This window comes from Homarus americanus, unplaced genomic scaffold (assembly GCF_018991925.1).
Source record: "Homarus americanus isolate GMGI-L3 unplaced genomic scaffold, GMGI_Hamer_2.0 scaffold51476, whole genome shotgun sequence".
In the NCBI taxonomy this organism is placed as follows: domain Eukaryota; kingdom Metazoa; phylum Arthropoda; class Malacostraca; order Decapoda; family Nephropidae; genus Homarus; species Homarus americanus.
In genome coordinates, this window is record NW_024736148.1 from 2,388,208 (window position 1) to 2,402,093 (window position 13,886).

Consider the following 13,886-nt stretch of genomic DNA (forward strand, 5'->3'; position numbering starts at 1 on the left):
TATGACCTGACCTGACCTGACCTGACCTAACCTTATATCAACGAGGACTATATTGATGACGTCAACTCTAGAGCGTGTATGTGTGTGTGTGTGTGTGTGTGTGTGTGTTCGCTTTCTACCAAGATGATCAGTGTGAAGCCAAACCTTTAAGGGTGTCACAGTGGCATGACCCAGGGCGGCTGTGTCATAATCTGGTAGTGACAGACAGCAAGTTGTCACGCAGAGATAAACAACAATTGGCCATCAGCTGTGTTAGTGGTTAGTGACGAATGGCTGACAGGTGAGCCGGAGGGGAGGTGAGGGGAAGTGTGGGGGGAGGGAAGAGGGGAAGTGGAGGGGGGGGGTAGAATGAAGGGCTAGGTAGGAGAGGAGGTGAAGGGGAGGGGAGAGACGTGAAGGGGGGGAGGGGATACGGGTAGGGGAGGGAGGGGATACGGGTAGGGGAGGGGAGGGGGAAATATGGGTAGGGAGGGAGGGAGGGGTTTCGCTGACGTGAGTGATATGTGGCATGAACAGGTTGGGGTCAGAGGAGAATTTTTCTGTCACTAAGTAAGTCAGTCAGTCAAGTCAGGAAAGACGTTCACAGAGCTGACTGACGCAGTAAAATATCTCCTCAGCAACAAATCTGTCGAATTGGTCTTAAAGGTGAAAATCCAGCGCAAAATCCTGAAGAAAATGAACAAATTCGACATAAAAACCGAATTATTGGCAAAATTCGGTAAGAAATCTATAAACTCATCAGAGCAGGAGGAAAAGCACTCAAAATAAGTTAACTCTTCACCATGCAAGAAAATCCGTGTCTAAAATCCGTAAATCCCACCCGAGGCGTAAAAAAAATCCGCCCCCAAATTTGTAACCCACAACGATAAAATAATATAAATCCTCATAAAAATTTGCAAACGAACTCGCCACGTAGAGGTAAAATACAGTACAAACCCCAAGGCGAAATCTGACAGCAAACTGGCCGTGGGAGTAAAAAAATCCGTATACAAAAAAATCTGACAAATCAACTAGTTGCGAACGGTGAGAAATCCGCATCTAAATCTGAGAGTCAACTCGTTACAGGCGGTGGGAAATTACTAGCAAAATCTGAGGCTTTAAGTTGAATTACGTGTTAGTGAAGCAACATCATTAAGAGGGTACAACCAGGTGTGATGGCAGACGTTATTTTTGGGGGGGACCAGACTGACACAAGTGGCGAGTGATTACCGTCCATATTTTTAGTATTTACAGACAGACAGACAGACAGACAGACAGACAGACAGACAGATAGACAGACAGACAGAAACACACTAACCCTTCCCACCTGTCAACAATCTACGTATCTACAATTACTTTTTTCTTAAGCCATTATGCACAATCGAGTTTCAATATATTCAGAAATTTTAAAATATTTCCTATGTAACTTTTGTATAGTTTTTTATTTAAAGTTTACAAATCGTGGTGTTTTTTTTTTGCCTTTTGTTATATTGTTCGTTTTATTTGTTTATTTTTTGTGTGAATTTAATGAATAATTTGTTGTGATAAATGTATATAGTTTTTGTCTGTATATTGTCTATTTTCGTCTATTAAGTATCTATTTTATCTATTAGTATCTATTAGTATCTATTTTGTCTATTTGTATCTATTAGTATCTATTTTGTATTTTTATTTGTTATAGAAGTTAATTACGACCTACACCATTAATATAACATCTTGTTAATTATTTCTCATAGTTAATTACGCCCATGGCACTATATACTAATTAACTCCTATAATATCACATGATAATTACCTCTTACAGCACTAGGGATCAATCACCTTCTATAATATCTAATTACTATTTCAACCAATCATGAAAGAGTCCTACACGTTTACTAATATTACGTCATCGTTGGTTGTTATGATAAAGCGGCCAATGATAAAGCTCTAAATTTTACCATGACGTCATTTCTCTTCGGTGTGACGTCAGGCAACCAATAAAAGTTTGCTCTTTATTCCGTGACGTCATTTTTTTGTGTGTGATGCCCTGTAATGTTACCGTGACGTCATTTCTAGTTGGCTTGGTGACAGGCGACATATAAATCGGGTAATTGATTTTGTTGGTGTGATACCAAGTGACCAGTAAGAGAGCACTATATAGCCAGTCTATGACGTCATCGTTGTTGCCATATTAACAGAAGCCTAAATAAGACACACACACACACACACCCATTCTTAACCACGTCACCTCCTGTTACCATGGTAGCAAGGCAAGGGACCAATAACAACAACAGGTTATCTTGACTGGTGACGTCACGGCCAGCTGCAGCAGTTGTCGCCCGGGATCAGTGACGATAAATTATTTGGGGGAGTGCCACAGCCTCATCCTCCCCGCCTAACACTAGTATTTATTTCATATAAAGTCACCTGATACCTTACTTCACCTAACTTTCACTTAATATATAACGTCTAAAGTGTACACACATATAATAGTAAAGGTATATATATATATTTAAGTACATACTGTATATGATAATACTATTTACATTAATTTTACGTAAAGAAAAAAATAACTCGTTAAATTAATAAGTCCTCAAACTTCTTCATCTACGGTTTATGTTCAGTAGAAATATATTTACTTTTTATTTTCCCAAACTACCAAAAAGTATCCAAAGTTTATATTTATGTTAACTCGAAAAAATATATATATTTTTTTTAGAACTTTAGTAAAGCCACAAACTATTCTGTATGGAGCTTCGATGTTTTACGCACAGCAAACTTGTACAGGAAACAACCACATGTTCACATCACTTTTGAAGACAAGTGTAAACAAACAAACAAGGGGGGTGAACTGTGGTGGTGGTGAGCTGTGGTGGTGGTGAGCTGTGGTGGTGGTGGTGAACTGGTGGTGGTGGTGAACTGTTGGTGGTGGTGAACTGTTGGTGGTGGTGGTGGTGGTGAACTGTGGTGGTGGTGAACTGTGGTGGTGGTGAACTGTAGTGCTGGTGAGCTGTGGTGGTGAGATGTGGTGGTGGTGAACTGTGGTGGTGGTGAACTGTTGGTGGTGATGGTGAGATGTGGTGGTGGTGAACTGTGGTGGTGGTGAGCTGGTGGTGAACTGTGGTGGTGGTGAGCTGTGGTGAACTGTGGTGGTGGTGAGATGTGGTGGTGGTGAACTGTGGTGAGTGTGGTGAACTGTGGTGGTGGTGGTGAGCTACAATGGTGGTGGTGGTGGTGAACTGTGGTGGTGGTGAACTGTGGTGGTGGTGAGTGGCTATGATGGTGGTGAACTGTGGTAGTGACAAACCGTGTTGGTAGTAATAAGACTATCGTGATGTGGACTGTGGTGGTGGTGAACTGTGGGCATTGAGGTGGTGGTGGTGAGCTGTGGTGGTGGTGGTGGTGAGGTGAGCTGTGGTGGTGGTGGTGAGGCTATGAACAGTGGTGAGCTGTGGTGGTGAGCTGTGGTTGTAGTGGTAGTAGTGTTTATAACCACAGCTATCGATCCACACACACACAGTTTTTCTCTTACATTAAATACTTCACAACAGACAGCAAATTGACTCTTCAAACACCAAACACCTCGACAAAAACATACAAGAAAACCAAACTAAACTAAACAACTAAATATACCTAAATGGCATCGTAAAGTACAAGTAAATATTAAAAAGTTTAGATTGGAAGTCAAGAGTTTGTAAGAGCACACCTGGTGACGGTCCTCTTGGGTGCAGGTGTGTGTGTGTGTGTGTGTGTGTGTGTACGTGTGCAGGTGTGTGTGTGTGTGTGTGTATGTGTGTGTGTGTGCGTGTGTGTGTGTATGTGTGTGTGTGTGTGACGCAGGACAGAAACCTAACTCCTTATTTTCTTGGGGACTGACCTTGACCTTGACCTCTGACCTTCTGTGTATCACCAAGAACGACATCCTAGGTATGGTTGGTCAAGGTGTGATGAGACAGACAGACAGACAGACATAGACAGATAGACAGACAGATGGCCAGGCATTATTGGGTCCACTTAAAGAGTGTATGAAAATTTAAGTCTTTTAATAGAGATATATAATAGGTGGGTGAAAGAGTGAAGTGCCACAGGGAAGTGAGTTATCTGGCACTAGTGATGCCACAATGGAGAGTGACACTCACTCTATATAAGTGACACCCCCACAGCTGCCCGCCCTCTCACCATCCTCTCTCTCTCTCTCTCTCTCTCTCTCTCTCTCTCATCTGTCTCTCCTATCACATTCGCCGGCTTTTTACCACCCTCATTGTCATATTTCTCCTTGGTAATAGACATTTTCATGCATTCGTTTCCCCCCATTACCAGTCAATCATTCATCACCCTCTCCCTCCTCCCCATCCCTCCCTCCTCCTCCTCCCTCTCTCTCTCTCTCTCTCCTTGGAATAACATATTTGACAAACTCCCATCACCATTATTAAAATATATACTATCACCATATTCTATCACGCAACCACCATTACCACCATAGCCTCACCATAACACACAACAACAGCATCAACCATCCACAACTATAACAACACACCACCATCACCACCACCACAATCTTCATCACCACCACACTCTCACCACCACCACACCATCAACCACCAACACAATCTTCATCACCACCACACTCTCACCACCACCATCATCACCACCCTTTCATGGATAAACAAAAGACCCATCTTATGATTACAAACATTTCATACCCCACCCCTTGTTCTCACCCACACACCCCCATACCCCCACCCCTTGTCCCTACACCCTCACACCCCCACCCTCCAGTTCCCACACCCACACCTCCCACACCCATCTTCTTGGTAAAACACATTTGACAAACTCCCTCCCCCCCTCTAACATGTCACCACCACAATCATACACCTGACGCAGTATTGGAGGCGGGGACACTACAAAACACTATAAACTCTCCTCACTGTACACCACTGCACCACCCACACCACGTATAGTAGTTAACAGGTCAACACCATATTATTCAACACCAATCTTGATGTACTATACCCTCTGACCATATGATGTTTAATACTCTCTAACATCACCACCACCAGTTCTCCCTAACATCACCACCACACAGTTCTCCCTAACATCACCACCACCAGTTCTCCCTAACATCACCACCACCAGTTCTCCCTAACATCACCACCACACAGTTCTCCTAACATCACCACCACACAGTTCTCCCTAACATCACCACCACGTTCTCCTAACATCACACCACAGTTCTCCTAACATCATCACCACACAGTTCTCCCTAACATCACCACCACACAGTTCTCCCCTAACATATCCACCACCACCAGTTCTCCCTAACATCACCACCACCAGTTCTCCCTAACATCACCTACAGTTCTCCTAACATCCCACCACCACACAGTTCTCCCTAACATCACACACACAGTTCTCCCTAACATCACCACCACACAGTTCTCCCTAACATCACCACCACACAGTTCTCCCTAACATCACCACCACACAGTTCTCCCTAACGTCACCACCACACAGTTCTCCCTAACATCACCACCACACAGTTCTCCCTAACATCACCACCACCAGTTCTCCCTAATCTTTCAACACGTCTCTAAATTCATAGAAATCCACTTGAGACTATTCTTGGATAAATTCTATTCCTACAGACAAACTCCTTCAGGCAGGGATTAACACCAGCGCCGGGGGTACAATCGTTCAAGTGCATGCATACCTTTATTAACGTGTAAAATAAATAAAGATGAAAATAACTCCTTAATAATAAATAAATAAATAAAAAAGAGTATTACAATGAGCAAATATAACAAATACATAAATAAGAGGTGATGAAGGTAACAAAAACAAGATGAAAAAGAACAACCCTGGGAAAACAATATGTTGAAGGTTCCCAGAAACACAAGTTCGGGGAACCAGTCACGTCCTGTGTTTAATAACTTCCCCGAAACTTCCGTATTGGCATCAAACACTAAAAACTTCCTCAATAAATAGCTCATTGACTAAACTACTATATATGTCGAAAAATAATAGTAAACTTAAAATAGATATAATTAAAATAGAAGTATAAACAGGTTAGGTGTATATGTATTGGCAGACCTTCATCTCGGGTTAATGTGACAGTTGTAAAGATACTAAGAAGTCGGTCTTTACAGTGTTCTGGGAGGTTACACTGACATGCACTGAGGAGGTTACACTGACACGTATTGGGAGGTTACACTGACACGTATTGGGAGGTTACACTGACACGTATTGGGAGGCTACATTGACACGTATTGGGAGGCTACACTGACACGTATTGGGAGGCAACGCTGACACGTATTGGGAGGCTACACTGACACGTACTGCGAGGCTATACTGACACGTACTGCGAGGCTACACTGACACGGAATGACACTCATCCTTATGTTGCCTGATTCACGATGCTGATAACATTTGTACAGTACTAACTCTTGTGTCAGTCAGCGTACCGCAATGACAACCACATAACCATAGTAACTACCACAGTACCACAATGACTACCACAGTGCCTACCACAGTACCACACTGACTCTACTACGATGCTCCCTCTAGCATCGATTAATATGCAAATATTTTTTTTCGTGGAAATGTTGAAGTTACACAGTAAATTGTCAGTACTGCAAACACCACCATCATGCTGACACCCTCTACCACACACCTCTCTACCACACACCCTTACCACACACCTCCTACCACACACCCCTTACCCCACACCCCTTACTACACACCCCTTACCACACACCTCCTACCACACACCCTCTACCACATTTCCTATTCTCACGTACCACAAGTGTAGGTCATGCACTACAGCACCCAAATTTCTGCAACACAGTCAAAGGGTACAGCACTACAGCCCATGTAATGTGAGTATGACCAGGGCGGCTGTACCTCACACCCTACAGCCGCTAGACCTCACCTTTACTATGGTTTAATCCTTGTAATCTGGGTACTACAGCGCTGTACTGGGTGTATCATGGACTTACCCGGTACTCTCCATGTAACACTGTTGGTATACCTGTGTACTGGGTGTATTGTAAAAACACTGTTCTTTAGTGTTTAGGTGTTGGCGACTGTGTACCTTAACCACCTCGTCCCTCCAGCCTAATCACGCATCCCGTTGGCCACCCCAGTACCCCTGTAGCACCCCCCAGTCCACCCCAGCATCCCCCCAGTCCACACCCCAGCATCCCCCAGTCCACCCCAGCACATCCCCCCCGGTCTACCCCAGCATCCCCCAGTCCACCCCAGCATCCCCCAGTCCACCCAGCATCCCCAGTCCACCCCAGCTGTCCTGGTACATGACCCAAATTCAGGCCGAGAGCAACACATGTCCTTCCAGATTTTTATATCCTCCCCTTCCCACCCCCCTCCTTCCTTCTCTTTCCCTCCCTCCTTCCTTCTCTCTCCCTCCTCCCCGGCCTTCTCTCCCTCCTCCTTCCTTCTCTCCCCTCCCTCCTTCTCTCTCCCCTCCCCTCCTCCCCGGCCTTCTCTCTTCCTCCTGCCTTCTCACTATCGTTCCCCTTCTCCCCTTACTCTCTCCATCGACCTCCTCTCCTTCCCTTCCTTCCCTCCCTCCTCCCAGGCCACAGCTCCTCTCTTATTTCTCTCTCTCCCTCTCTCCTCCAAACCGTTCCCCTCCTTCCTTCCACTCTCTCCTCTCTCCTACTCTCTTCTTTCTCCTCTTTTTGTCCCCCACCTTCCCCTCCCCTCCCTACCTTCCTTCGTCCCTTCACTCTCGTACCATTCCCTCCCTCCTTCCCTCTCCTTTTCTTTCCCGTCTCTATCCGTTCCCTCCTTTTCACCCCCCTCCCCTCCCTTTTCACCCCTCCCTTCCTTTCACCCCCTCCCCTCCCCTTCTCTCTAGGTTTAAAACATTTATTATCTCAGTTACTTGGGCAAAATCAACTCATGTTAATTTACAGTATAAGAGACTTAACGACCTGTCTCATTAACACAGACAGACAGACAGATGGCTGGAGATATAAACACACACACACACACACACACGCACACACACGCACGCACACACACACACTGGAGGGAAAAAGCGGAGACCTCTCTCTCACCAGCCTCCCCACACAGTCAGGGAGGCCACCACGCGAAATCAATAGCCAGCGACTCTCTCTCTCTCTCTCTAATTCCTTTCTAACTCTCTCTCTCTCTCTCTAATTCCTCTCTAACGTTCTCTCTATCTCTCTCTAATACCTCTATAACTTTATCTAATTCATTTCCATCTCTCTAACTCCAAATCTCTTTATCTCCTTATGTGTGTCTTCCTCCTATTCGTTTTCTCTCTCCCTCTTCTTCCCTCCCACTCTCTCCCTCTCTAGCTATCTTTTTTCATTCATTTTATGTCTTTCTATCTCTGTATATATGTGTATGTGTGTGTGTGTGTGTGTGTATGTGTGTGTGTGTGTGTGTGTGTGTGTGTCCATTTAATTGTATCTCGTTTAGGCTCTTTGTTAAATTTAATAATCTTTTTCCTATACTGTAACTATATTCCCTGTTCCGCTGACCCACATATGAATCTCTCTCTCTCCTATTCCTCTCCCTTCCCTCCCTCTCTCTCTCTCTCTCTCTCTCTCTCTCTCTCTCTCTTTCTCCACCCTCCTCCTCTCTTCATCCTCCCATCCCTCTCTCTCTCTCTCTCTCTCTCTCTCTCTCTCTCTCTCTCTCTCTTTCCCTCCCCTCTCCATCCCTCCTGTTCCCCCCCCTCCCTCTCCTCTCTATCCTTCCCTCCCTTCCCCCACCTCTATCTCCCATCCACTCCTTCCTCCCCTCCCCCTCTCTCCATCCCTCTCTCTCCATCTCTCTCTTTCCATCCCTTCCCTCCCCTCTCTCTTTCCCCCCCCCCCTCTCTCCATCCCCCCCTCTCTCTACCCCTCCCTCCTCTCTTTTTCCATCCCTTCCTCCCCTCTCTCTTTCCACCCCCCTCTCCTCCCATTCCCCCGTCTCTCTTTTATTTACAACATTACATTCCACCCATTTACTTTATTTGAGGTAACACAGTCTCTCAGAACCTGATGATGACTGCCCCGTCCTTCCAGCCAACCGAAAATGATGATGCTGTCTACCCCCCGGCCCTCCTCCTGTCACCTAGGCTACACCACTGTACAAATGGATGAACACAGTCAACCCCACTCCACCACAGTCAACCACATTCAATTCACAGACCACCACACTCCACCACAGACCAACATACTCCACCACAGACCACCACACTCCACCACAGACCACTACACACCACTACACACCACCACAGACCACCACACTCCACCACAGACCACCACAGGCCAGCAGTTCGCCACATCACACGCCTCAGGCCATAACCGATAGGCCTATGGTGGTAACAGCACTTATCTCTGCCTAATACTTGTTGGGTGCCACGTTCACCCTTGACATGCCTTCACGCCCATCCTTACCCCTCACGCCCACCATTATCATCTTCTTCACGCCCACCATTACCACCTGCTTCACGGTCATTCTCACCCTCACCCACCACCATCACCAACTTCACGCCCATGCCACCTACTTCACGCCCATTCTCACTCTCCCACCCACCATTATCACCTACTTTGCGCCCATCATTATCACCTCCTTCACGCCCATTCTCACCCTCACGCCCACCATTATCGCCTTCACGTTCACACTAACTACATCTCTCTCTCTATCTCCTTGTTTCCTCTCATCTACTTCCTTCCCCTCCTCGTCACTCACCACCATCCCTCTCCTCCCTGACCACCATCCCTCTCCTCCCTCCCTTCAGTCACCACCATCCCTCTCCTCCCACACCATCATCCCTCTCCTCCCACACCATCATCCCTCTCCTCCCTGCATTATCCCTCTCCTCCCCTCTCCTCCCCACACCACCATCCCTCTCTCCCTGACCATCATCCTCTCCTCCCCCTCCTCCCACACCACCATCCCCTCTCCCTGACCACCATCCCTCTCCTCCTCCCCTCACCACCATCCCTCCTCCTCCTTGACCCACCATCCCCTCTCCTCCTGACCATCGTCCTCCCCTCCCCTAGCCATCCCTCTCCTCCCTGACCACCATCCCTCTCCTCCCTCTCCTCCCACACACCTCCTCTCCTCCCCAGCCATCATCCCTCTCCTCCCCCTCCTCCCCACACCACCATCCCTCTACAACCACCATCCTCTCCTCCTCCTCCCTCACCACCATCCCTCTCCTCCTTGACCACCATCCCTCTCCTCCTGACCATCGTCCCCTCTCCTCCCCCATCCATCCCTCTCCTCCCCTGACCACCATCCTTCTCCTCTGATCACCATCCCTCTCCTCCCTCCTCCCCTCCCACCACCATCCCTCTCCTCCCTCACCTATCCCTCTCCTCCTGACCACCATCCCTCTCCTCCCACTCCTCCCTCACCACCATCCCTCTCCTCCTGACCACCATCCCTCTCCCCCTCTCATCATCTACATAATTAACGCGGCACTAAATAAAAGGATCACTAAACAAAGATAATTCACGGCCAGAGTTTATCATCATTTCATTTTCCCTCTGAACCATAAAAGGCAAAATAATATTATCTGAAGAACCGGGTCAATGGGGAGGTCAGGTCAGGGGGAGTTCAGGGGGTCAGGGAGTAGAAAGGTGGGTCAGAGGGAGGTCAGGGAGTAAAAGTGGAGGTCAGGAGGTCAAGAGGTCAAAGGTGAGGGTAGGAGCTTAAAGGGGAGGTCAATATATTAAAAAGATGGGTCAAGAGGTGAAAAAAAATGATTATCAAATATGAACACTCGCTTTAAGTCAAGAGGGAGGTAAGGGAGAGGAAGGGTATGGGGGGAGGGTCGTGGGGGAGGAAGTAGGGAGAAAAGGGTACGAGAATAGGAGGGGAGAAGGTTTGAAGAAAAGGGGGAGGAAGAGAGAACAGGAAGAAGTGAGGTGGTAGGAAGAAAGGAGAGGAGAAGAAGGAAGGAAAGATTGCAGGAGGGAGGGAGGAAGAAGACAGGAGGAGGGAGAAAAAAGGAGGGAGGAGGAAGAAGTCTTAGAATCATAATTGCAGTGATCCAGAAAAAATTTTCCTTTGTGAAGATCAGAGAAAAATAAAATTGTCATCCCCAAAGTTTTTAAATTGCGCCAAGGTTCCCCAATTTCTTAATTAAAAAAATCTCTGGAGGAATCTGTCCGGGCACTCAAATTCCTGAGTCTGAGGCTTCGTGACTTGGGGGAGGGAGGGAGGGAGGGAGGGATCATGAAGGTGTTGGAGGGAGGGATGGAGGGATGTAAGAAGGATAAAAGTGGGGAGGGAGAATGGGACAGGGAGGGTGAAGGATGAAATGATGGGACGGGAAGGAATGAGAAAGAATGAGACGGGGCAGGGAAGGGGTGTGGAGGATGGAAAGGGTGTGAGGGAGAGGAGAAAGGAAGGAAGGATGGGGGGGAGGGCATCGAAAGGAGTAATTAAGTTTGTCTAGGTTTAGGGAACTAGGTCACAGGGGATGACAACAACACGGGTCTCAACAACTCGACAAATCATATCACACAAAAAGGGACGTGAAACTTAGCAATTCAGAGATCGACCAAACGAATACGAACGAGACCCGCCAAAAAGAGCTTCAAAATCAATCAGCCTTCGGGTTCAGATCTTCAAAGGGAGGATAAAGCCCCCCCCTCCAACCCCCGAAATTAGGGCTAAGATCTTCCGGTGAGACTATAACCCAGAATCAGGTTCCAAAACACCAAATCAAGCCTCTTCTCCACCCCTACCCCCAAAAAAGAACTTCAATATCAATCGGGATTCGGATTCAGATCTTCTAAAGAAGGACCCGAGACCAGAAGCCAAAGTTTGTGCCCTAAAATGCCCGAAATTAGGCTAAAAAACAAAAACAACCTCGAGATTTGGCAATAGCGGACCGGAAGATCAAGGGACAGAGGAGGACAAGTTGAAGGAGTTGGTCTTTGATGTCGAGTCGTTGGCGTCGTCCTCTGAGGGGCCAAACTTGAGTCAGCAGGGCGAGAGGGAAACGCTTGACGGCAATTACCTTAAGTTTATGATTTGGGAAGGTTATGGGGGTATGGCCACGAGGGCACACCTGAAGATTAGACACACTAGTTTACCCCACCTGGTGATTAACCAACCTAACGCTACCTGGCAGGGGTTAGGTTAGGTTTGGTTAACTTAAGGTTATAGATATGATGAGGTTAAGTTAACGTAAAGTTATGCGTTAGGTTAAGTTAGTCTGAAGGATTAAGACTAATTATAATCTTAATCAAGTCAGGAGTTCATTTAGTGAATTAGGTTAACCTACGAAATTTAACCTAATATAAGTTCCTCAACTGAGTTAAGGCAAAACAGTTAACCTACAGTTAACCTATTATAAGTCAGATCAAACAAGTTAGCCTGACAGTAAGTAAGGCCAAACAGTTAAACCCACAGTAAGTTCGGTCAACCCTCACAGTAAGTTAGGTCAACCCTCACAGTAAGTTAGGTCAACCCTCACAGTAAGTTAGGTCAACCCTCACAGTAAGTTAGGTCAACCCTCATAGTAAGTTAGGTCAACCCTCACAGTAAGTTAGGTCAACCCTCACAGTAAGTTAGGTCAACCCTCACAGTAAGTTAGGTCAACCCTCACAGTAAGTTAGGTCAACCCTCACAGTAAGTTAGGTCAACCCTCACAGTAAGTTAGGTCAACCCTCACAGTAAGTTAGGTCAACCTCACAGTAAGTTGGTCAACCTCATGAGTTAGGTCAACCCTCACAGGATTAGGTCAACCTCACAGTGAGTTAGGTCAACCCTCACAGTAAGTTAGGTCCAGCCCTCACAGTAAGTTAGGTCAACCTCTCACAGTAGGTTTGGTCAACCTCCGATGGGATTAGGTCAGCCTCACAGTAAGTTAGGTCAACCTCACAGTAAGTTAGGTCAACCCTCTCAGTAGATTAGGTCAACCCTCACAGTGTTGGGTCAGCCTCACCAGTAGGATTAGGTCAAACTATGGAGAAAGTTAAGCTTAAATGAGTCAAAGTTAAACTAGGTCAAATTTTACACAACCATAAGAGGTGTTGGCTGAATGAGCGGCCTCTCTCCCTAACACCTTCAAACCTTAATGAGAGCTGAGGCTGGTCAAATTTGCATCTCTCTCTCTCTCTCTCTCTCTCTCTCTCTCTCTCTCTCTCTCTCTCTCTCTCTCTCTCTCTTATCGCTCGGTTTTTTGCGTCTTGTTGTTTCTTTCCTTTATTTCTGTAGTTGTTATTCCTTCTTGTTTCTGTTATCTTCTTTCTGTTATCGCTGTTATATCATATTTCCTTCTGTTCCTCTTATGGTAGTTATTCGAGTTCTTCTTATTCCTTTTTTAGCTTCACATCACAGCTTGTTTTTATTTTTCACTATAGCTTCTCTCTCCCCTTCCCTCTCTTCCTGTTATTCATTATCCATCTCTATCTTCCTCTTCTCCCTCTCAAGGAATATATATCATCGCCATTCTGGATCTTCCTCAATATTGCTCCCAGGCTAGCGAGAAGTACCTTGAAGGGGATCAGGTGAGGATTAAGCACCTCAGATTATTTTTCACCTGAAGATTAAACCCCCAAACCCAACCCAACCTAACCTAACCTAACTCGGTGGCGTTTTGTTTTTTGTGTTGTTGTGTGTTTGTTTGTGTTTTGTGTTTTTTGTGTTTTTTGTGTTTTTGTGTTGGTGTGGTTTGCCTAACATAACCCAACCCAACCTAACATAACCTAACTCAACCAACATAACCTAACCCAACCTAATACAACCTAACCCAACCTAACATAACTCTAACCCAACCCCAATACAACTCTAACCCAACCTAACATAACCTAACCCAACCTAACATAACCTAACCCAACCTAACATAACCTAACTCCAACCTAACATAACCTAACCCAACCCCAACATAACCCAACTCAACCCAACATAACCCAACCCAACCTAAC

The 13,886-nt window shown here is 46.2% G+C and overlaps 1 protein-coding gene across 8 annotated transcripts in view; it reads right to left on the reverse strand.

Moving 5' to 3' along the window:
* The window catches only part of LOC121872040 (cubilin-like), a 205,740-nt gene that overhangs the window by 132,020 nt on the left and 59,834 nt on the right, over positions 1-13,886 (reverse strand). The window lies entirely within an intron of this gene.